Genomic DNA, 27,312 nt, shown 5'->3' with positions numbered 1-27,312 from the left:
AAGTTGTACGTTAAACCAATAAAAAGTTAATTTCTGAGATTCTGAGAGTTTTTCCACTGTAATAAGCGTCCAGCAACCACCCCACTTCACAATATTAGTTTAGATTAACAGAAGTGGTAAAGATGTGTGATGAGTGCAGCTGGACCATGCGTGCACATGCATATTCAAAGATGAATTTAGCGTGCGTTATCGGTAACCGAAACAATAAGGACGCGTTAAACAAAAATAAACCCAAACACAACTAGCTTAAACTCAATATCGATACAACTCGAAATAATTTATTCATATCAAATTACTGTAGTGAAGAGGAAGAGGTACATATAAGTAAGAATGAACAAATCAATCAAGGAGTCATGATGCTAGAGTATAAGGCGCTAGAGTGTGACGACAATATCATATCATTATACGGAAGACAGTGATGGATATATTACCAATTGACAGGTGTTGAATATTCAAAATGTTGGTAAGTGAGGTAGCGTGCCAAATTGCTGTATAAAGCCTGGGAATAAGGGAAAGGGAATAAATAACTGTTTGTCTATGCAAGCCATGGGAAAACTGTTTATGGTGAAACAATAAATTAAATTTGAAAACCAAATTTATGAACGATACGGGACTCGAAACCGCAACGTCTTATTAATTTTAAAAAAATAATTGTTTAGATTTGCAAGAGCGACATCTCAAGTCAATTTCCTAATATGCAAATATTGGGGTTGAACAGGTTTTCAACTGTAAAGTAGATCTTGTAGATGAAGCCACAACCTGAGAGTTGAACAAGACATACAAAATTTATCAACGATACGTCTCTTGAACGGTTGGCTCAGTGGAAGAGCTTCGAGTCCCGCATCGTTCATAAATTTTGTTTAAAAATTTAATTTGTGTAATTAATCCCAGAAGTGAGGGTTTACTTTAAAAATAACAAATTGTCTACAATTAAGCAGACTCGTATTCTAAAGTATGTGGTAAAACGCGGCTCTATAAAAATTTATTTCAAAGAGCAATTAAATAATACTTCATTCAAGGTTATTTTAAACAAACAGATAAGAGTTTTATGTAAGTTGATTACGTTATCGTCTAACAAAATTCACTCTGTATCTCAACCTACTAATATTATAAATGTGAATGTAAGTTTGTTTGATACGCTCTTACGCCGGAGCTACTGAACTAATTATGGTGAAATTTGGTACAGCGATAGACTTAGAGCTTGGAATAGGACATAGGCTACATTTAATCCTGTAAAAATACATGGTTCCTGTGAGATTTGTGAAAAAATTAAATTTCCGCCGATGAGCTACAACTATACCAATAGTAGGTATAGTTTGCCATAGCAATCATCCTCGAAATAGGATTCATATAATATGTTGGGAACGGGAGCGAAAACGGGAACGAGCGAACTGGAATTGGAATAGGACAGGACAATCTCTAATCCCAAACTTGCCTAATATTTTTAAAAACCCAAAACCTATAATAAAATATATTTAAAACAATATTCATACTATATTTACAATACTATGACTACATAAAATTAAAACTATCATTACGGGGAAGCGTAGCAAGAATACTGGCAGCATTACCGCGTTGGATAGCAAGGCTGATCCGTTGACCGAAATAGCTGCCAGCGCTTGGGTTTCCAGTAGCCTTATTGAGGCGCGAAGATAGTATTTTGAACATTCTCCGCGCCTCACGGCCCCACGGGCCAAGTGTCTGGAATCCAAACTTAAATATATAAAAATATATATAAACATCCATGACTCGGAAACAAACATCCATATTCATCATATAAATTTTCGCACGTAGCGGGATTCGAACCCGGCACTTCTAGCTCAGTATGGTCACTAACCACTGGATTATATGAATATGTTATATACCAAACTGATATACCAACAAAAACTCTAAGGCTATCACGTACATAAAAACAAAATATGTCAATTAGCCACAGCCCTTCGCAAACATTGCCGCGTCATTAGCTCGCAACGTTCTCACACAATTTTTGGTTATTTTGTTGAGTCAACTCGTGTGACGAATGTTTAACATACAAGAGGTACAATGTTTTGGCGTTAGATAAGGGATTGGTCTCCACTGCGAACCAACTAGGTACCGCACTACCTCAGAACAATAGCTTTTTTATTAAGGCAATATTTAGATGATTGTGTGTGTGGCATCTTGACACTCAATGGCATCTTTCAAGTTTTGTTAATTAATAAAATACAAAATACTGATATTTATGTGATCCCAGTGTCTTATTTCTTGTAGTATTATTTAAACAAAGTTTTTTTTACGAAAGCGGGATTTTAGTTTCAATTATTAGCAAAGTTTAACAGAACATGTGGCATGACAACGTCACACATTGTTCGAGACTGGCTAGAGAACGCCTACTTGGGCGTAGTATTAGTTGCCCCACTTTGCGACTACGTCTGCGGTATCTTTTGGAATGCAAAACAATCCCTAATACGAAGTTTTGGCATTTTTGTACAAGTCAACATTTGACACGTCGTTGTTTCTAGAAATTTCTAGTAAAACAACACTGACCGTGTGCTTTTCAAAATGTAAAGGGCCGCATGTACTGCACACCTTTTCATGCTTTCTTGGGACGTTGAAAGGGGAAGTAATTTACAAATAAACCAATAACCGGAACATATTAAACTGTGTCTAAAATAATAGCTACAGCGTACAGCAACGGTATCGTCGAGCTATTGAAGAAACAATCCCTCAAACAGCTGCTATTGGTCGATATGAAAGCGCGGACGCATTCCGGGAACATTACTGTGAAGACCAGCAGATGACAGATGGCGCACATCATTAGCCCACTTGGCTTGTTGACTTTCATTCTGTTTATTTTTTCTGTGCGGGTGGTACGACTATCCGAGACAGTATTATTCGAATCAAAATATGTAACCAAACATCGTCTAGATGGAGTCTATTGCTGTTATTTTTTTATGAAAATAAGGGACGAGATGAGCAGGAAGTTCAGCTGATGGTAGTTGATACGCCCCGCCTATTATAATACAGTGCCGCTAAAGATTACTGAAAAACCCAAAACGCTGAGCGGCACTACAATTGCACTCGTCACTTTGAGACATAAGATGTCAATTCTCATATGCCCAGTAATTTCACTAGCTACGGCGCCCCTCAAGACTGAAACACAGTAATGCTTACACATTACTGCATCACGGCAGAAATAGGCGCCGTTGTGTTACCCATAATCTAGCCGGCATCCAGCGCAAAGGAGCCTACCACCGTTAGACAACATATAAAAACAGGCCAGGAATAATACTTTAGTATGCGTGACGAGCTACGTCTTACCATCGCAATTTGTATGACACTTTATCTTAGTGTGTGTGAATTTCACAAAATAAATGAGGTTAGTTCAAAATATTTTTTTTCGACGTATTCACAGCTGTCATAGTCTATCTAGACATATTAATGATCTAAGAACACAACTTATTATACAGACGTTATTGAGAATAAGTTTTTGAAAAGAGTGAGATAAAAACGCTTCTATTAATATAACTTTATGTCATGACGCGAGGTAGTGCATTTCGATTACTTGGTATTATTGCCATCAAAACAACAGATTTTATTCACTATTTTATGCAGGGAGTGTCGGTAGCTACCTAAGTTGTGCCTTTTTGCCGTGCAGCAGTAATTTGCAATAATATATTTCAATTTGAAGAGCACCATTACTATTAAAATCACTGGGCTAATGAGTTTCAATATCTTAATTGTCTCGTCACCTTTTCTAAAAAACAGGCCATTTTTAACGCAAAACCCTGATTCATTTTACTTTAAATATTTATTCTTAGTTATTTTTTTTATAAATGAAGAGGACAAACAAGCGTACGGGTGGGTCACCTGATGTTAAGTGATCATCGCCGCTCAAATTCTCTTGCAAGACCAGAGCAATTCCTTCTTTTAACCTACCAATTCAAAAATTTAGCTATATGTAGACCATAGATTAATAAATTATCTATATTCAAATTATATGAATATTCAAATCGACGTAATTGCAATAAATCACGCATATTATGATGTAGGTATCAATTCAGTGCACATAACACTCAATGCCCAGCTAATATCGGTAATAAAGCAATCGTAACCGAATGTACACATAATAATATGTTAAAATTCACGGAACTAGTATGATGATAACCGTTCATTTTCTATTTAAATGATTACACTATCTCAATGTAACAATTCGTAACAATAACAGTTTAACACGAAATATGTTCACGAGAAATGTGGGTATTTAAGTTTGACTGCCTTTAAAAAAAAGTTTCGTGAGTGTTTTAGGAGTAATATATATATTTACACCAAGTTTCTTTCGTATGTTTTGTTTTGTTGACTTTATTATTTTTAATTACAAGTCTACCAAAGATTAATTTAAACTTGAGCAAATTTTTACATGCAAATATCGATTTGAATCAGTTACTTTTGTACCTACTTAATTTTTAAACGTAACTGGGCAAATAGTTATACATTTTAAACGGAGAGTTTTTATATTTTAGTATAATATAATGAGGGAAGAATATTAATATACATGGCTATTTACTAATACTTAATATTATAATTTATAAAGCGGTTAATATTATTATACTTTCTACTTAATATTATATTATAATAAGTGCAGTAATAACGGAAGAATATTTTCGAGCATCTTACCTATTAAAAACACCAACGATAACCATGTTAAGAAATCCAATTGAATCATATAATAAAATCCATTATATAGTCACTATGTCAGAACTTAATTCACATTTTGTTTGGCACTTCGTTGAAGATTATTAGCACGCGCGATTGTTATTTAACAAAACGATACGCACTCCCCTCACGAACGTCGGGCACAGACTAATTGAATGAAGTTTTGTTTAAACGTCGCTCATTGGTTGTTTGGAGTGGTGGATGCTACTTGTACTTGCTTGCGGTGCGCTTGGGCCGCGGCGGTTAAATCTTGAAATCTCAAATCACAGGTTAAAATGCAACGCTATAATCATATTTTGTATTTACGATTAACAAAATTTTATTATTCTTACGTTTTTACGTACGTAATACTATAATATGTAGGTAATATATGTGTTACCTATTTTACTTTGAAAAGAGATTGGATATACTAGTAGCTTATAGACCACCTCAAGCGTGACCAATTTTGATTTGTCACTGTTGCTAAGTGGTCAGCTAGTCAATTTTTTTTATTGTAAGAAGCAATACTGGGTTTTGTGTGGAATGCCGTACGTTTTACGTATTCAAAATTCAAATAAACTAATTCCAAGTCTATCCTGGAGCTACTTCGCATTGGCACTAAATTGTCCACAATCTGCTATCAAAAGATCTTGGGGTATTGCCCGACGCCTTCCCAGTAATTTAGACAATCTGATAGTCATAGGCAAGGTGGAGGGCAAAGGACCACGCTGACGATCAACCAGTCGCTACTTGGACCAGATCAAGACACTCACTGGCCTACCACTTACGACCGCAATAAGGAAAGCTGAAGCCGAAGGAGTGGAAGACTTTAGTGACCAACGTTACGAAAGCTTTGAAGTACGGACACGACCTTCAGAAATACTGAATGCGACCAAGAAGAAGATGCAGAACAGTTTAATCTGAATTCTGAGCATTAAATGGCATTAGATTTCTGCATAATAACGCATTACTTTATGAAGTTGTATATTATACTATCAATTACATATTTATCTATCTGGCTACCTGGAAAAAACTATTTTCATTATCATCACGATATCACATATAAGTAGGTACTTAAAGGCTTTTTTATTCTACGCCATGGTTCATACGCCCCATTGAAGAACCTGCGATCTTACTGTAGGTACTGTAACAAGGAGTTCTTATCCGCATATAAGAACTCATTGTTCAGCGGTTGGCCGTCAAGTTAAGGAATAGAATATTCTTTTATAATTTAAAATATTGACGCGGATGAGAAGATAATCGAATAGTAAATGAATAACGAGACAAATTAGACAAATGAAGTAAAGTAAGAACGGTTGGCCTTCGGCCTAATATTTAATATTTATAATTAATATGTTTAATAGAAAGTGAAAGAATAAGAATATAGAAGTAATGGAATACATTAGATTGTTTTATTACTACGATCCCGCAGGTGAGGGAGGACTCACGCGGTACAGTACCTATGCAAGGCTGTTTAATAGTTTGTCAAGTACCAAATAAATTAAAATACCAAATTAGTCTTGTATTGTTTGGAACAGCTGCATCAATCAATCTTTGGTGCAGATTGGTGAAATGTTAAAAACCTAATTGACAGCAATCTATCACATGCCACTTCATATTATATAATATGAAATAATTTGAATACAAAATTAGCATCGACGATGTTATTATAGTGTTAGAGTAATGATTAATTGCTATTCTTTGATATTGTGTTTAATACATCAAAGTTAGCTTATGTTGCTATTGCAAAAGCTCATCTTAGTCCTAGATTCAGGTATTGAGGTGAAAATTTTGATCACCAGTTGCTTCACCGTCACGGGGTATTTAGTGTCAATTCCATTAAGAAATCAAAACTGCATTAACGCCAAATGGTAAACTGCAAATGCCTGCAAAGGTTGTTTATTCCGTAAAATAAAAAATCAACTGAAAGGCATCCAGATTTCGTCACCGAACGATGCGCTAACAGCGTACGAGATGGCCGAAGAAGAGGTGTGCAGTCTAGAAATGTTTTTTACTGACACCATTTAGAATGCTAGTTTGTCGTCACCTAAAATATACAGCCCGCTGGCAGACAGACGGACGGACGGAGCTATTGTAAAAGGGTGACCCTGATGGTGGAACCCTAACGCGGTGTCCTACGTGGGCGAATCAACGCGAACGCGAAGCGGCGCGGCGCGGCGCGAAAACAACAAACATTCGAAACCTATTGAAGTGGCCTACGTGACCAAACGCACGTGGGGTGCGGTGCGGAGCGGCGCGAAATGAAGCGAACGCGATCAGTTGGCTTGATATTTCGACGCGTCCACGTCGGCCATATTTTTTTCAAGCAAAAATTAAGTAGTAATGTCGGAAGTAGAACATCTTATTATTGCCATCCAAGAACGTCCTATATTATGGGACAAAAGGAATAAAAGTTACCACAACCGTTTATTATCGCACCGCGAATGGGAGGCTGTGGCTAAAATAATTGGGACTACAAGTAAGTACAACATATTTCTTTATTATCATTACATTCTTAGCAAAGGATGTTGCTCAAAATACAGTTTAAAGTTTTCTCTTGCCTGTGCGGCTGCTCGTGATGTAGCATTGTATCTTCTTTGAGAATTATGTCTTTGTGTTTGTGACATATTTTGATATGTTTTTCGGAAAGACATTAACTCATTCTCATTTATTGATTCAAGATCCCTTATAATATTGTGTAGTAAACATATGGCTTTGACGATATGAACTGCATTTGTAACATTCGTTTCGATAGATTTATGTAGAATTCTGAATTTAGAAGTTATTGAACCAAAAGAACATTCCACCACCATTCTGGCTCGAGATAAGCGATAATTATAATTATCTTTGGCGTCCCCTTTAACCGTTGATTTTTCTGGAAAAGGTCGCAATAGGTATTTCTTTAGAGGAAACGCCGCATCTCCAAGGAGCACATACGGAGCTATGATATTAGAGCCCGGTAATACTTGTTCTTTAGGTATTTTTAGTCTTCCTTGTTCTATTGCTATTCGAAAGGGGCATTCCTCAAAAACACCGGCATCGTTGTCTTTTCCATAGGAACCCACATTTATCATTACAAACTTATAATTTGCGTCAGTGACTGCTAACAACCCAATCGAAAAAAAGGATTTGTAATTATAATACATGGAACCACTCTTTTTTGGTTTTATTATGCGAATGTGCTTTCCGTCAATACATCCAATGCAATTAGGAAACTGCCATCTGTCCCAAAAACATTGCGCTATGTTTTTAAAGCTATCTTCTGAAGGTACGGGCATGCGTTTCCTAACTAATTGAGTCCATATAGCTTGCGCTATGTTTTTAAAGCTATCTTCTGAAGGTTCGGGCATGTGTTTCCTAACTAATTGAGTCCATATAGCTTTGCAAACTTGTGGTACAATTGTAGAAATAGCAGATTTTGAAATTCTGAACGAGAAAGCGAGTTGCCGAAATTGTATACCTGTGGCCAAATACCTGAAATAATGCAAAATATTAAGTTATAATTCCTATTCTTTTTTCAGGTGAAATGACTAAGAAAAAATGGAAAAATTTGAGAGACACGTTTAGTAAAGAATTAAAAAAAATTCCTAAGCCACGTTCTGGGACTGACGCTGATAATGAGCCGAAGTATACAGGCACATGGCCACATTTTGAGGCCATGCCTTTTTTAAAAGTAGTTCTGAAACCCCGGCAAACAGAAGGGAATATTATATCACAAGACTCCGAAAGCAATTCAGTAGATCTGTCAGTGTATTCAGACGCGGCTAGTCCAGAAGAGATATTCAACATGAACGCATCTGACAATGACAACACCCAGCTCCCTGAATCTGCGTCTATTTTAGAAGAAATACCACAGAACATGTCCATAGATAACAGCCTTCGACAAGATCGTCCACCTTCGCCCTCGTTGCCAGGTCCTTCGCCTTCATCCTCGTTGCCAGCTATCACAAGGCAAACACGCAAAAGAAAAGATATAAGTCTCGAAGCATTTCTCGATATTGAGAGAGAAAAAATGAAAATTCTTCGCGAAGATCAACCAGATAATACTGACGACGACCTTCTTTGGTTCAAATCAATATTACCTGACATGAAACAGTTGCCATCACTCAACAAATTACATTTTAGAACGCAGTTGCAGGAGCTTCTTCTAATGGAGCTGTCAAAGTTAAACCCACCACAATCCAGTGCTCAACAACATGGCTATTACACATCTTTGTGAAAGTATTGCAATTATGTACATACTTACTAATTAAACTTAATTAATATTATATATAATCTCTAACATTTATTTCATAGTTTTCTTACCTCAAAGTCACCATAAGTCGTTCTTCTACAGAAATAGGTTCCTGAAAATTTGTTGTAGTAAATTGCAGAACAGGTTTAATGGCTTGTACAATATAGTCAAACGTTGTAGGTAACATTCGACAATATTCCTTGAACAACAGGGGTCGAGTACGTAAATCCTGGTACAAATTTTGAAATTCCCCATGAGTATGCCTTTCTAAGTACACAGTATTAGTTCCACTTCTCTGCTTTATACACTTCTTCAATATCTCATATTTAAGATATGAATTTTCCAACAACATTAGCTTCCGTCCGTCCATGGCAAATGATTAATGCTAACTGAACTGAACGGCGGCGGAGGGGACGGTTCGCGCGCACGTAGGACAGAGTAGCCGCATTGCTCCGCACCGCATTAAATTCGCATCGGATCGTTTCGCAATCGCGTTCGCGTTGATTCGCCCACGTAGGACACCGCGTAATATACAATGTCAAGCGTGTGCCAACTATGAGGCTAAGCGTATGTTGAGACGCAGACGACGCAGCACAGAGCAGAGCAGATTTTGTAATATACCTACGTACGTACTAAAGGCTTAGGAGAGAATATTCTGACGCGCAGCGCCGCGACGCGCAGTGCAGCGACGCTCAGTGCGACACAGCAGACGGCGCGTCGCTTCAGTATGCGTACAGTAAATTGTTAAGTCTATAGAATTTTGTCTTATAATTTCACTAATTTTAATAACTAAATAAAAATAATTTAACATAATAATTTATTTTATTAGTTTAATTTAATTATTATTTTATTCATATATAGTCGATGCATACCCTTACAAACTAATTAATTTTGTTTATTACAGCCATTGTAAAATACGCTATTGATTGAAAAAATTGGCCGTTGTATTTCTTGTTTCTTCTTTTCAAGAGCTCTACTTTTTTCGAATATTATGGTAGATTCAGTAATTTAAAAGAACAATAATTTATAGTGACTATTCAAAAGCGCTTAGTTGAAGCCTACTTGAATAAAGTGTATTTGACTTTGAATTTTTTTTTGCCTTCCTTTAATAATTTCTTCTTCTGCACACAGTAAAGAAATGCCGCTCTAATGCGTTCCGACCTTTCCGACCTAAGAGCTACGTATGCTGCGTACGGCCGCGGCGCAGACATGGGTCTGTCCTGCTCTGCGTCTCGTTGTAGCGCCCGGCACAGATTTCTGCACGATGCGTGCATGTTTTTACCGCTAATTCTTAATTTTGCTGCAATAACATATTATTTAATTGAATTATTGCGTTGTGTACCTTATTTATATGATTATCACCATCCAGACTATTCAAAATAGATATTTAAAGAGTTATAATGGGTATTTAATGAATGCCGAGAAATAAAACGTTTTTCATATTATGTGTGTTGAATAAAAAACCTACATGCGACTTCTTGCAACCGCCTCAGCTTACAAAGAAACTGCCCCTAGTACATTTAAATAACTTTTGAAAGTGTCCCGTAATGTAAGAGCATATCTCGCTCACCGCATCCTAATTCTATGTACTTATTTAACTCGTCAACTAAAATACTTTAATTTTTACACGACGCAAAAGTGTTCTTGCTACGTCGCAGAATACGCTCGTGGCCTTTGTCTGTCTCGCCTGCCCTGCCCTACAAAAACTGTACCTACTCTGCTATGCTGCGTTGTGACATTCTCTTGAAGAAGTAATAGATTTTTTTTTGATTTCTGCATAAATTTTAAGTAAAGTAAATATTGGTACGCAAAAATATTTAGCATGATAATATATGGAAAGTTAATTAATACGTAAAAACATGTTTATTTTATTTTCCATAAATTGATTATACTAGTAGTAAGTTAAAACTAGTACATAATCCCATAAGCCATATCATCATCATCATGATCAGCCTTAAGACGTCCACTGCTGGACAAAGGCCTCCCCCAAAGACTTCAACGACGATCGGTCCTGCGCTGCCCTCATCCAACGTATTCCAGCAATCTTGACCAGATGGTCGCTCCATCTTTTTGGGGGCCTACCAACACTGCGTCTTCCGGTACGTGGTCGCCATTCGAGGACTTAACTACCCTAACGGCCATCTGTCCGTCAAACTATGTGCCCCGCCCACTGCCACTTCAGTTTCGCAATCATTGGGCTATGTCGGTGACTTTGGTTCTCTTACGGATCTCCTCATTTCTGATTCGATCTCGCTGGGAAACTCCGAGCATAGCCCTCTCCATTGCCCTCTGACCATATACATTTGCACAATTGGTGCATTAGAATAATGAAAGTACTCATAATACCATACAAAGCGTTTTGAATTTCAACTCTTTTGTTTGACACAAAGACTTTCTCTCGATACAAAAACGCAATTCCCCCGGGCACTTACACTTTTTGTTTCTTATCAAGATCTTACAGCTTCCTAATTAATATTGATAGCGAGATTAGGGGACACCCTGCGGCGACTTAATTCGGGTCAGTGTGCTTTGGGAACACCTGTTTGAAGCTGGGGTTGTTCTATTGTTTTCAATTGCAACCGTTAAACTTGTTCACTCTGGTAGTTCAAACCTTGGCTCAAATCATTTAGTAGCCTTTACAGTTTACACGTTTAATTTAGATGAATGCAGGAAATAACTGTTAGAGTAGCCGTTTCTAAAGTGACACTTCTCATGTTAGTTTTTTTTTAAACGAAAATAAGGGACGAGACGAGCAGGACGCTGATGGTAATCGAGACGTCCTGCCCATAACAAAGCAGTGCCGTTCAAAATTCTTTAAAAACCTCAAACATTCTGAGCGGCGTTACCTTGAGACATAAGATGTTAAGTCTCATTTGCCCAGCAATTTCACACTAGCTACGGCGCCTTTCAGCCCGAATAAGACCTACTTATTTTTTAAGTCGAAAAACAAAAATTATGAACAAATTGGGTAAATGATGAAGATATTTATTTATTTAAGCATACTATACGTGTACGCAATATAACAACAGCATTTGATGACTTCCTTCACTTTTACACCAGAAACATGAATGAAATAAGTACAATTCGCTAGATCAAAGGCAACGGCAAGAATTGGGCCCACATTAAAGGGATTGTGGCCTTGCCTTAGAAAGGATTTACCCCTAAATAATACATTGCAACCCTTTTAAAACTTAGCACTTGACAACTTGAATATGCTAGTACTTATTCGCTGCTTCAAGTACGATTAGACAGGGACAGAATGTGAGTGTTATGATAATTGTCAGTTTTACAGAGGTGATTTTTATTCAAAGTTTATGAACAATGGAAAACAAATTTAATTGAGTTCCTGGGCAGTGTTTCAATTGAAAACAATACAGTTGTTTTGTTAATTGTAACAGCTATGAGAATTGCTTTGGTGTATTATTCTCATAATATTAGGGCATTACGAGACGAATACTACACTCAAGAATTCTTGGCTAATGGGAACGATGGCTGGTCCATGCGTGAACTGTCAATGTATTGTTGAATGCAATTGTGACAATAATCATGACCATCATGTTTAAGAAGCATCCTTACATAAACAATTAGTTCAAGCTCTAAAGGTTGATGCATCAAATATACGATACTTTATAGTTATACAGTTAATTCTTTATTACTTTTTATGAAATAAATTATATTATTTAAACACGATTCATATATTGGATGCAGCACTGCAGATTGTAAAATACTCTATTTGATTGAAAAGAGTGGCCGTTGAGTTTCTTATATGTTCTTCTCACGAGCTCAACTGTTTACGAACATATGATAGATTCAGTAATTTAAAAGAAATAAATTGTAGTTACGATTCAATAGCGCTTAGTTTAAGCCTAATTGAATAAAGTTTATTTGACTTTGACTTACAAAAATACACGTAGAAGATAATGGTAAAACTGTTTCTTTTTGTTTTTGACTTGATTTAAAAGAATACAGAAATGAATACAATGTTATTTTGAGTTATAATTTTTTTATCTGTGTCTATAGTCTTGTCGGTCACTTGAGATTTGAGTCAGTTTTTAGTCTAATTGAGTTTTATCTGAATTCGTTAAACTTAGCGTTTGATTAAAACAAACAGAGTCTGCTCGCGTCCACTAACGAAATTTGAGTCGACATTTACTAAACTTATAATAAAAGTCTAGTTTTAAAGAATGCTTCGTTCTGCTACTAGACCTATTTCTCATCTTAATTTATTATTTTTCTTAAACTTTTATCCTCGCGGAATGTTAACATTGTAATTATTATGACGGGGACTCACGCGCGGCGGGACCATGAATCGTGCAATTGGATCGAAATATCGACATCAAATTAATAAAATATATATCGTGAGTACCCGTCATAATAATAACAATTTATTATTTTATTTAAAAATCCATTATACATTACTCGATAAAAATTTGACCTAACCTATAATACTTAATTTTTATTTACGTTCAATATTTTACATTAGCAGCCAGTTTAGTGGGATCTGTTCAGTTCTCTAATTTTGACGCAATATTTTCTTGATTATCATATACCTACTTTTTTTATGAAAATAAGGGCCGAGACGAGCACGACGTTCAGCTGATGGTAATTGATACGCCCTGCCCATTACAATGCAGTGCCGCTCAGATTCTTGAAAAACCAAAAAAATCTGAGCGGCACACACAATTGCTCTCGTACGCTTGAGACGTAGGATGTTAAGTCTCCTTTGCCCTGTAATTACACTAGTTATGGCGTCCTTCAGACCGAAACACAGTAATGTTTACACATTACTGCTTCGAGGCAGAAATAGTCGCCGTTGTGGTACTCATAATCTAGCCGGCATCCTGTCCAAAGGACAAACTATTAAATTAATATATAAATATATTATCCGTGATAATAATTTCCTACCCTTCGGTGCTGATATATAAGTCGATCTGACTGTCTATAGTCTATAATATACATCACTTGTTAATTACCAAAAAAAAGTTGAGCTACGTAGAATAGTTAGAGATCATAACTATGCAGTCTGTCAGTTTTTTTTTGTACTGAAAAATTAAAGAATTACCTACGACATATTGAACTTTTAGAAACCAATCTCTCTCTCTCTCAGAGGCTTTTAAAAATTCATCAAATGAAAGGGGCACGCTCAGCTTAACTTTTGCTTTCGAAATTGAGCTAAAAACTGTAAGGCTTTGTTGTTTTATAATTTGACCAGAAGATCACTTTTGACTGTAATTTGTTCATATAATATTTTTGTTTCATTAACTCTTAATTGTCTCTTCGTAACAATAATAACCTACTAAAAATTTTAAAAGCTTTCTGGTAGCGGAAGGATTAACTGTATTTTTAATGTTAGTCAGCAAAAGTAACATTTACCACATCTATTTCTAACACAGGCTATATAAAACAACAGGGTATCTGTCCTTCAAATGATAGGTTTCGGACTGAAAACAGGCACACGAGGCATTTGACTTTAGGCTTATGGCGACAGCGACATTTCGTCCTATCACACTACGCTACATCTTAGGCTGTACCCCAAGATGCCTGACGCACTCCGGCGCACGCGCACCTCTTCGCCAATTCATCTTCCTCATTTAAAATTCAATTTGAATAACGAATAACTTTAACGGACTCACTATTGTTATTTATATCTGTATTTTAATATAGTTTCTTCTTTCATTTCTGTTTATTCCCTTAATTGTGAAGATTTTGTCAAGGAATTATCGTATAATATTAATTTTTGTATCAATTCCTTTTGTTGAGTGCGGAGTAATATGAGACGAGATATTTGTATAGAGTACCTATGATATTATGTATAACAAGTCTTATTAGAATGAATATTTTTCTCGTACTTTTTTTTTGAATTAGCTTTATCAATTATTAGGTTCTATTAATCTAATTATTCTTATCAATTATAAGGTTTAATTTGCAATAGTAGATATAGTTCAAATTCAAATTCAAATATTTTTTTTCAAAATAGGATGTGACATCACTTATTGCAATTCAAAAAACTACTACCAATTCTAAAATGATTGCCTCAGGCCTGAGAAGAACGCGCACAACAAACTCAGCAGGCTTTTTTTTCATCAAAAAATATGTTTACGTAGGCAGGGCGTATCAATCATCCGCCATCAGCTGAACGTCCTGCTCGTCTCGTCCCGTATTTTCATAAAAAGATATGAGAGCTACCAAACTGTCCGCACAAAAATAGATTGAATTATTTAAATACCTTCAATGAGAAAACGCAATACGTTGACCTTACCGTAACGTATTTTTAGCTACTGGTGCAAAAATATCTCAAGGGTCACGTTCCTTTAACCTATAATTATCACGAAACGGGATTTCAGACCCTCTAAAAATAATATTCACGCGCTACTTACTTGAGCTAAATATAAAAATAAAAAGGAATAATATACGCTAATATTTTTGTGCTTAGTAAATTTCATGGCTTTTGGTTGCATTTCTTATTACTGAACTGTAAAGATTATTCACACGACAAGTCAAATAAAATGTATTCAATTAAGCTTAAATTAAGCGGTTATAAATCGTCGCTATGAATATTTCAATTTTTATTTTTATTTTATGCTGAATCTATATCTATACTTAATATTATAAAGCTGCAGTGTTTGTTTGTTTGTTTGAACGCGCTAATCTCTGGTACTACTGGTCCGATTTGAATGATTCTTTCAGTGTTGGGTAGTCCATTTATCGAGGAAGGCTATGACTATGTTTTTTTCTTTTCAAAATTAGGGATCCGTAATAAAATTGCTATTTTGTAACACAAGGTGTAAAATCGAAAACCTATTTTTGCGTGCGCTGCAAAAACTATTGACAATAGAACAAAATGATGTACGGGCTATAATATAGGCAATATTTTATTACTTATAAAACTATCGCGTGAATTATACTTTATATGGCAAAACAACGTTTGCCGGGTCAGCTAGTAACAGATAAAAGTGCATGGGATTAAATCAATGTGAATAATTTTAAGCATGCGTACTATTTTAATTTATAAGCAGTAGTTATGTATTATTCTATTATTTGTATATTTTCTTTTGACTTCAAAAAGTTATGCAGTTATCCTATTTTGAGAAATAAACTATTTGAACTTGAATTTTGAAATTCAATTTTCAATTTTCAAAATATCTTTATTATCAAGTAAATTAAGTTATGTACAAAAACAGTGTAGGTAGATCCTAGTAGTACAGTATCGTGAATTAAGGTATTGTTTTGTGGGTACTTAGGCCTAATAAAAACATATAAAACATACAGAATAAATTCATTACATGGTAAACAAACGTTGTTAAGTATAATAATTAATTATTAATTCAGCAAGGTTTTTTAGTCTATGCAAGCCTTGACACAGCAGACGGAAAAAGTTGAACTCGTGAGAAGAACATACAAGAAACTCAACGGCCACTCTTCTCAATCAAATAGATTATTTTACAATAGCTGTAATATACACAACAATTAAGTTTGTAAGCTGCTACATCCAATATATGAATCGTGTTTAAATAATAAAAAATATTTCAAAAAAAGTGTATAAATATAAATTATCGTATATTGGATGCACCTTATCTATTATTTTCACAGCATCATGACGTACGGTATATTACTATGGGGTCATGCTGCTGACATTAATATAGTGTTTGCACTGCAAAAGAGAGCTGTTCATGCTATATATCAGCTTGGTTATAGACAGTCTCTCAAAGAAAAATTTAAAGAAATAAATATTATGACTGTTTATTGTCAGTACATTTATGAAAATTTAATATATGTTCACAAAAATCGTCACCTTTTTGCTCTTAATAGTGATTTTCATTATTATAACACTAGAAATAAGGGATTGCTTGTGACTACTTCTAGTAGGCTTCATAAGATACATAATAGCTTTAAGGGTAAATGTATACACTTCTATAATAAAGTCCCAGCCACTGTTCAGGCATTATCTATAAATAAATTTAAATGTTTTATAAAAAAATGGCTCTGTCGTAAATCCTATTACTCCACTGCTGAATATCTAAATGATCGGACAGCCTGGGACTAGATTGTGATTATTTTATAGCGACTGTACAATATTGTATATTTTTATTGAAAAGAGCGCAAAAAAAAGAATGCTGGGAGAGTTTCTTGCGCCGCTTCTTCTCTCTCAGAGCGCCATTTGTTTCCGAAGCGGCAGTAGTATCTAGTAGTATAAGAAATGACATCAAAAAGAATTCTAAAGGAATCAATTTTGAGAAAATAAATGCCTTTTATGCCTTTATGCCTTTATCAATCTTTAGAGCTAGAATTCATTGTTTGTGTAAGGATGCTTCGTGAACATGATGGTCGTGATTACTGTCATAATTAGTAACTGCATCCAACAAATACAATGATTTATAAGCTTTAATAGGTCGACCTAGCAGCACAAGCAGCACCAGTTCACGAGTTGACGCATGGACCAGCAACCGTTCCCTTCGCACATATTTGAGGTAAGGAGAGCACCCGGCACACGACGCCGCCGCAAGCAATGCCATTTAGTGAGTATGACGAACCAGCTACAACAAATTATCACGAAAGGTCGAAGGTAAATTTAAAGCTGGTTACAATTACGCATTATGATATTCTGACGTCATTCTTAAGTAGCTTGCTCATTTCGAAACATCAGATGGTAATATCTTAATCTAATATATAAAACTAGCTGACCCAGCAAACGTTGTATTATATTAAATTATATAGCCGATATTAAAATCGCGATACAAAAGTAACTGTTCATCGTAGATGGGTGAAAATTTGAAGTTGTATGTATTTTTAATGCTGACTCATAATCAAACAAATTAAAAAAAAATGTAAAAAAATTAAAAAAGAAAATTCGTGTGGACCACCCTTAACATTTAGGGGTATGAAAAATAGATGTTGGCCGATTCTCAGACCTACTCAATATGCTCACAAAATTTCATGAGAATCGGTCAAGCCGTTTCGGAGGAGTACGGGAACGAACATTGTGACACGAGAATTTTATATATAAGATTCTCATGTCGCGGTGTTTGTAGTTAAACTCCTTCGAAACGGCCGATTCTCATGAAATTTTGAGTGCATATTGGGTAGGTCTGAGAATCGGACAACATCTATTTTTCATCCCCCTAAATGTTAAGGGTAGTCCACGCCAATTTTATTTTTTTATTTTTTTGACATTTTTTAAATTTGTTTGATTATGAGACGACATTAAAAATACATATAACTTCAAATTTTCACCCATCTACGATCAACAGTTACTTTTGTATCGCAATTTTAATATCGGCAATACGTTTGCTGGGTCAGCTAGTATATACGAGTATATATATATTTCTTTTGTACGTCTGTTGTAACTGAACTCCTCCTAAACAGCTGGACCGATTTTAATGAAACTCTCTGTGTGTCTTCAGGTGGATTCGAGAATGGTTTAGATTCACAATTGAACTACCTCCTAAGCGGCTGGACCGATTATGATGATTTTTTTGTGTGTTCCAGTGAATTTGAGATTGGTTTAGATTCTCAATTCCGGCTTATTTGTAAATTGCTTAAATAAGTAGATTATAACACACAACCACAACCTTAGAGTTGAACAAAGCATACAGGATTTTATTACGATACGTCACTCAAACGGTTAGCTCAGTTGCTTAGAGCACCGGCACGGAACGCCGGAGGTCGTGGGATCGAGTCCCGCATCGTTAATAAAATTTTGTTTTTCAAATGTTATTTATTTAAGTAGATTATAAGCAATTTTCGTACATATTTTAATAGCAAATACAGAAATTTGAAATTGATTTTCTTTTAGGTAGCTTTAATAAGTTTTTTATAATAATTATACCAGGACTTGTTAATATAAATTTCAATTCATGTCATGCTTTTCATGAAAATGCGTGGGAACTGAAAAGACGTGAAAATTCAACTTTGAAGGATTAAAAAATGACGTGATGCTAAGATTTTTATTCGGCTGGTAACAAACGAGAAAACACAAAATTTAATAAAAAAACGCGCTACAGAAGAGTTATATATACAGTATCGTATTATTAGGACCAAGGAATTGTTGTTGTAATATTCAACGATATATTATATATTGTATACAGTATATCATATATATATATGTATATATATATATACATATATATATACTGTATACAATATATATATATGTATATATATATATACATATATTATGTTATGTATATATATATATACATATATATATATTGTATACAGAATTCGGTGAAATGGAGGATGGCGAGTATGCATGTATTTTGGGACCCATTGAAAGATGTGGCGTACATCATGGAAACTTAATAATAATTGTAGACCGTAACAAAACTAAGAAAAAAGCAGAAAAAAGTAAGTCTAAAAAGATTGAGAAAAAAGATATACCTAACAGTAAAATGTAACCTAAAACTATTATCTATATTTATCCACTTGTAAAACAAAATCATAAAACAAAACCATGGATACTAATTATACGTTCAGTTTAAAAAAAATATCGATAAAACTAACTAACTGTGTGACCAATTGTTGGCAAATTAGGAAAACATTCCCAATATCACACCACTGAGTCCATAATTTGCATTGTCAGCCGGTTTGGCAAGCCAGTTGCAACTTTAGTTCCAATTGTAATCTTCTTTCAATCCCATTTCATATAATTCCGATGAGAACGCTATCAGGTTAAACCTGCCTCATCTCATCTATCATTCGCTTTAGATTTTACTTTATTCAATTTTAATACCAGTTTTACGTTTTTTTCTCTTTCTTTTCTATTCTAATATTCTTCGCGATTATTATAGTTGTTGAGAAGAAAATGTTTCGTCATGCGGTTATGGATAAATGAAGGTTGACTGCACAATTTTATAGATAGAATAAGGTCAGAAAATTTACTGAATTAGGCTCTATTTGCGGAAATCCATAATTACCTATATATAATATATTGATTACCCATATAGCCCAGTGGTTAGTGACCCTGCCTACTACTGAGCTAGAAGTCCCGGCTTCGAATCCCGGTAGGTGCAAATATTTATATGATCGATATGGATGTTTGATTCCGAGTCATGGATGTTTATATGTATTTATTTATGTTTAAGTAAGTATATTGTATTAAATATATCGTTTTCTTGTACCCATAGTACCGATTATGCCTAGTTTAGGGCAAGATAATTTGTGTAAAAGTGTGTCATTATTTATTTATTTAATTTATTTATCTAAATGTTATGAGAATTCGGCGAGTCAACATCTCCTGAAGATGCCTCGTGTACAGGTGAAACAGGTGTCCAATTGTTCACCAATTGTTAGCAAATCCTAGCGGAACTAACTAACAAACTCTAAGTAACTAACTCTCAATAAAACTTATAACATTTAGATAGGGATACCGTCGACATTGGCGAAAGTTCCATGATCATTTCGGGTATATATTGACGAAAGGATCAGAACAAGAAAAACAAAAATTAGTGTAGGTTGATTAAATTAATTAATAAAGTTAAGATAATTTATAAGTGGAAGAAGGCAGTAAATATGCATAAAATAGGACTGTAGCTAAAGCAGGTCCATGAACATAATTAATTAATTAATAATATAAGTGTAGATATTTATAGGGATTTGTAGATTATCTAAAAAGACAAAAATGAATTCAAATTTTTAAATTAATAATAATGCAAACAATATTCGCAAAAATTTTAAGTATCAAAATAGTTTTTGAAGTCAATTTTCAATTTAAATTTCGAATACGAAAACTTTTTACCGGCCACCATAAGTCGAGCATTGCTTGACCCGATTAAGTCAATTTGAAAGCAGCCTTAAGCTAGGCAATTATGCTCAGGTAGGGCGGCGAACTAATAAGCAATAATTGGACTTCTGAAATGACCAGAAGGCAAACCATTTGAAGCTCGGAGCAAAATTCTTGAATAAGTATACTTATGCATGCATGGTAACATGATTATTGTTTATACGAGAATTAATAGCTTACTTTGGCAAACATTTAAACTGTTTGTAAGTGTATTTTGAGACAGATATCTATAACATCGCTTCGTTAAGGATTGATATACAAAAATAAACTACAACTGTACAGATTATAAGATGGATACCTACTCATAAGATAATTAGGTATATCGCAACCTCGAGTGAGCTTGCATTTAGTCAGGAGTTTCATAAGCTACTACGGACACGTGGAAATTTAAATTCAACGTCATTAAACAATGACGTTTTGCCACGTCGGATCGTATGAATATATTTAAAAAACAACAAATCCGCGCATGGAAAAGTATACAAGAAAAAAAATGCCCTATGTATGTAGGTTATCAGAAAACTTATTCCTACAACCCTATCTACGTATTGAGGTATAAAACTTTATTATGCTTAGAGCTAATACAAAAGGTTTGTGGCGGGGATCCAGGAAACTGGGAAAACCTGGCTATTATTTGCTGTCACTAAATAAATACATAGATATGTATATACATGTATAATATATAAATATCAGAGCGGTGTGGGGGGGGGGGGTCACGGATAAGGAAAGGAGGGAAAAGTATACAAGACAACAGTTACGGAACTATTTATGAGCAGTAGAACTGTTTGTCAGTCATATTTTATACGGGGCAGTAATGCCATCACACCTAATACTATCGTAAAATAGCTCTTGAACTGTCACCAGAGGAATACGCCTGACGCCTTTTTCAGTCTTAACAATTCTAAAACAACATACATTGCGATAACGCGGGCGAGGTTGTCATCAATCGATAAGAATAACTGCAGCTTCGACTAACGGCCGTTTTTAATAACCTATCTATCCTTTCTTTACTAACTAGAGGTAGACAAATCTATCCTTTTTCGCTTACTTACATTTCAATAAGCTAACGACAGATAGCATTGGACTATAACTAATAACAAATAATATTGGATATAACTTTTTTTTTATGAAAATAAGGGATGAGTCGAGCAGGACGTCCAGCTTATGGTAATTGAAACGCCCTGCCCATTACAATGCAGTCCCGCTCAGGATTCTTGAAAATCCCAAAAATTCTGAGCGGCACTACAACTGCGCTCGTCACCTTAAGACATAAGATTTAAAGTCTCATTTTCCAGCAATTTCACTAGCTACGGCGCCCTTCAGACCGTAACACAGTAATGCTTACACATTACTGCTTCACGGTAGAAATAGGCGCTGTTATGGTACCCATAATCTAGCCGGCATCCTGTGCAAAGGAGCCTCCCACTGGTCAATCAACTATCGATAGATAAGATCTTGTCACTAAACGGTGATAGCAATCTATCCGTAAGTAGAGATACGTTATTGAAAAACAGTAAATTCGTGAGATAAAATCTCAAAAATCCGGGTTTCGTTCTCGCCAATTTCCATTCAAAAATTAAGCAATCGTAACCCTAATGGGAACGAAATATTCTGTATCGGACTCTTTTGATTTAATTGCCTCCGTTTGCGGCATATATATAAGCCGTTTAAAGCACTTTTTGAAGTTCTTAAAGCACTTATAAAAATACAAATTTAAAAAAAGGAAATAGGCATTGTTTACAGGAGTTGTGTAGGTTGATTCCAGCGGCCAAATTCCACCACCGAACATTACGTCAAAATGCAAAATCCCAGTCGCATCATGTTGACCTCTGACAATTTAGAACCATGCCTTGAGCAAGAAATTTCTTGCCTTGCACAGGCCCTTTGTGGAATCAATTACCAGCTGCTGTTTTCCCGAATCGATACGACTTAGGGACCTTAAAGAATAAAGCATACTCCCACCTTAAAGGCCACCAATACAGCTCATGATCGTTGTAGTGGTATGATGTGGTAGTGCGGATATTTATGGGCAGTTGCCTTACCACTCCCCCTCAATGAGCTTCCTGTACGTTTGGCCCCGCTTATATAAAAAAAAAAACTACATACCGGCTGGTATACTACAAGTCACCTGGGGGGCGACATATAAAACGTATTTCTTCTAGTAATTCACACAATAGTACTTCACCTTCTCATTTTGATGAGGCAGTCAGATCATAATTTTATATATTACTAGTTGACCCGACAGACGTTGTACTGTATATCTATATTAAAATATTAGTATATATATACAGTACTATACTAATATTTATAATAATAAAGAGGAAAGATTTGATTGTTTGCCTTGAATAGGCTCCGCAACTACTGAACCGATTTGAATAATTCTTTCACTGTTGGGAAGCTACATTATTCCCGAGGCTATAAAACATTTTCAAAAAAATTAAGGATCTCTACTAAAAGTCTAAAAATAAATAAAACAATGTTTTTTTATGAATTTGTCAATAATATATCATAACATCAAGAATTATTTCGTAAAATATGCTCCCTGTTGTTGTAATGAATTTATTTTACAGCAGAACTGTCAAACCGTGCGTCTAAATTCTCTCATAGAAAATATGTCCATACAAAACAAATATCGTACGACGGGGGACACATCAAAGGAAAACAGAATTGTTGTTTTTATTTAATTCCGAACACTTTCATATTTATTCACCTTTTAAACCTTCCCTGGACTTCCACAAATAATTCAAGACCAAAATTAGCCAAATCGGTCCAGCCGTTCTCCAGTTTTAGCGAGACTAACGAACAGCAATTCATTTTTATATATATATAGATTTAAAACGTTTTTAAAAGCTGTGGATTATGTATAAATTGATTTCTGTGGACGTATCGTATTAACCTTCTATAGAGATAGGTTCTTAGATGCTGGAAACATAAAAAATATGTGGTAGAAAAAATTTGTGGTAAAAAAACTGAAACTCACTGATTGGATCCCGTTACATCCTTTAGGCACATAACTTTAAACAGCAAGCTAGAATTTCTACTAGATGTTTATAAATAACAGAGTACAAACGTTACAAATAGAACAGTTCCTTTTGCAATAAACAACGGAGAAGATTAAAATCGTCGTCAAAGCGTTTCTTTTTGCTCCTCAGCGTTCCGAGAAAACTGCAAAATGTGTTTATTTCTTCGAGTTCGAACCAAATAGGAATGCCTTATAAGAGCACATCTAGTTAGTTGTTACAATTCTAAATCACTAAGCCTGCGGGCTCAAGTGTAAATCTAAGTTAAAATACAATCTTGTTACACTCCATCTAATGATGTGGGAAGAATTGGTTTTTATTGCATTGCCTCTCTGTTGCCCAATAATAATATTTTTTTTCATAAAACTTTTTATTACTAGATATATATTAGTTCATATATATTTTCTACCTATTATTTTCATGTTGCCAAAGACGTCACTATATTTAAGGTAGGGTTTTCGACATTATTCGATCATGTCATTGGACATAAAATAATATAAAATATGTAAATTATATAAAACATATTTATATAAACAAAACTTTACAGGGTTACAGGTAATTTGAAAAAGGAAATATTTTTCCATATCGTAACAATTCTTTTTTTCTTTGTGACTTGGGAAAGATTGGCATGTGGAAATGTGAGAATAAAAAAAAACTCCCAATCCTGCCCGCGTATGCATAATATTTAAACCTGAACAGCTATTATATTATAGGGAACAGATTATAGGGTACTAATTATCACAGGCATAAAAGGCATTTATTTTCTCAAAATTGATTCCTTTAGAATTATTTTTGATATCATTTCTAATACTACTACCGCTTCGGATACAAATGGTGCTTTGAGAGAGAGGAAGCGGCGCAAGAAACTCTCCTAGCGTTCTCTTTTTAATAAAATAATACAATAGTGTACTGTTATTGCTATTGCTATAAAATAATTATAATCTAGTCCCAGGCTGTCCGATCACTTAGATATTCATCTGTGAAGTAGTAGTATTTACTGCAGCGCCATTTTTTTATAAGACATTTAAATGTAGTTATAGATAACGCCTGAACAGTGGCTGGGACTTTCTTATAAAAGTGTATACATTTAACCTTAAAGCTATTATTTGTCTTATGAAGCCTATTAGAATTAGTTATAAGCAATCCCTTCTTTCTAGTGTTATAATAATGAAAATCACTATTAAGAGCAAAAAGGTGACAATTTTTGTGAACATGTTTCATAAAAGTACTGACAATGAACAGTCATTATGTTTATTTCATTAAATTTGTCTTTGAGTGACTGTCTCTTGAATGGTTGCTGAGGGATAAAATTTGCAACACTATCTTCGTGACATAGAATACTGAGTATAGCTATAATAATAATATTAAAAGTCTCCTCCTACACCGATCCAGAAGAAACAATAAGGCAGTTTCCAGACTAGCCCATTATTTTTGTGTCTTTTGGCAAGGTTAGTTCTATCTACAACAACAATTTTCACATTCTTTCTTCGAAATTATGACTGCTAGATAAAAAGTAGATTGTTAACCGAGGGTCGAAAGAATCAATTCCCGAGGTATTTAGACGCCCGAGCGCAGCGAGGTCTAGATAATAACTAGATGTTTATCTAAGCATAGATTAGTATCCCGCCAATTTATGTCGACTTTTTAAATTTCAAATATGGAACTTACCGCGTAATTGTTGCGGTTTATTCCGCTCAAAGACGTTGGCGCTCAGTTCACACTGGTTGTTTAGAAAGTCACATGGCCGCAGCATATTTTTTTAATTAGTTCTTTTTTACATAAAACTCTTCACAGCAGTTCTAATTTTAAAGTTCATTCCGGCCCTTAGGTGGGAAGTAATTTGTATGAGTTTTTCCCTCTCTATGGAGGGAAGCAGCATTTTCCACCCAATAATCAGATCAAAACAACATTACTTTCCGAGTATGAGTAATGAAAAAATATTTACATTTATTGTGTTTCTTTAAACTACTATGATTAACATTAGGCTTAGGTATCTGGACAAAAATTGAACAAAGGAGGGGTTGTGTTGTAATAACCCCTGGACAATGGCCACAAAGGATGCAGGTTCTGTCTGACCCAAATGTAAAGAAATTCCCACAAAGCAACAATACATCACAATGAGATGCTGTTATTCACACAGTTAACTCATAATTTATTTCTTTATTTTATGTTAATCTAACGCGCACTTAGGATTATACAGGCTGTTGTAATTTGGTGTTAGTCTTGAAATAGTTTAGTAAAAAAAATGTTTTAATTATATAGATAGATACAGAAAATATTGATTTAATATAGTTTTATATTATAAAAGTATTAGACTGCTATATATGTAGTTATATACAGGCGTATTAACCGCTTTAGGATTTATTGTTTCCCAAATCTTCTGATTTATTAAGAAATATAAATATGTCCGCCACATTTCGTTTGACTATTATCACTATTTATATAAATCAATAGTGATATATCATTAGTAATGATTATTAAAATAACTGTATTTGATGATATATATCTATTTCGACCGATATACAAATTCCCACCATGGCTACGTGCATCTTTGTGTTATTACATAAAAAAGTCAATAGAAATCTACGTTAAGTCTGTAAAAAGATTTACGATATTTAATTTATTACGCTGCGGCGCTGTTTTTCACTTGCCATCACGTGAGTGCTCAGTGCAGAGTGAGTGAGAGATCTTGAAAATTTGCACCACTTATATAAAAAGAATCTATTCTAATTATTAATTTGCGAAATGCGAAAATTCATGGTGGGTATCAAGAATTTTAACGTTTAATTCTACCATTCCACCACCGTGAGAAAGACGTTTCCACGCACATCCAACTTTGGTATCCGGCACATGATTCCACAGCAGTATTCTCCAATCAACAAGACTTATCAACTTATACATGTATCACCTGAAAACATAGTAGTAGATGTGCATGAGCGACAATTCTCACTTAGCCTTAAAATTGCCATCAAAATTAAAATATACCATTTAAATAAAACACTTCTTAAAGAATTAAAACGCGTGTAATTTTAACTGTGTTTTTACATTAAATTTTGTGTATAAGTAACATTTTTATTATTATTCTATTTAACCCGACGTTTCAAGACCTTTCCAGATCTCGTTTTCAGGGGGACTGCTACTGATACAGATGTAACTTTTACAAAAAATTGCGTTAATTAAGGTGACACTAAATGCCAGCGACCTTGAGCGATATGAGTTCACGGCTGCCGGACCGCCATCTATGTAACAAAGAAAATATTGAAAATATTATTTCAAAATTCTTGGGTGGAAAACAGTTTATATGCTTACAATCCTCGTTATTCACTACTAATCTGAATAAATGAACCTACACAAAAAAGTACAAGCTATAAGAATAACTTTTCTGAGAGAAGTACCAAAAAAATGCGCCAAGCCATCCAAAAAACTTGTTTAACTTCAAAGAAAAGTGGTAGTTCAAAAAGGCTCGGCAGTGTTAACTATAACCAACAGCAAGCATTAGCAACCTACAAATAAGACTTAAGGATATGTGTAACAGGATTAAGTAGTGTTCATAGCTCAAAATGCTATACTTTCACCACAAAATTTGTTTAAAAACACCATGTTTGCGT

This window comes from Leptidea sinapis, chromosome 9, assembly GCF_905404315.1.
Source record: "Leptidea sinapis chromosome 9, ilLepSina1.1, whole genome shotgun sequence".
NCBI classification, from domain to species: Eukaryota; Metazoa; Arthropoda; class Insecta; order Lepidoptera; family Pieridae; genus Leptidea; species Leptidea sinapis.
The sequence above is the reverse complement of the archived record's forward strand: the minus strand, read 5'-3'. Positions refer to the sequence as shown.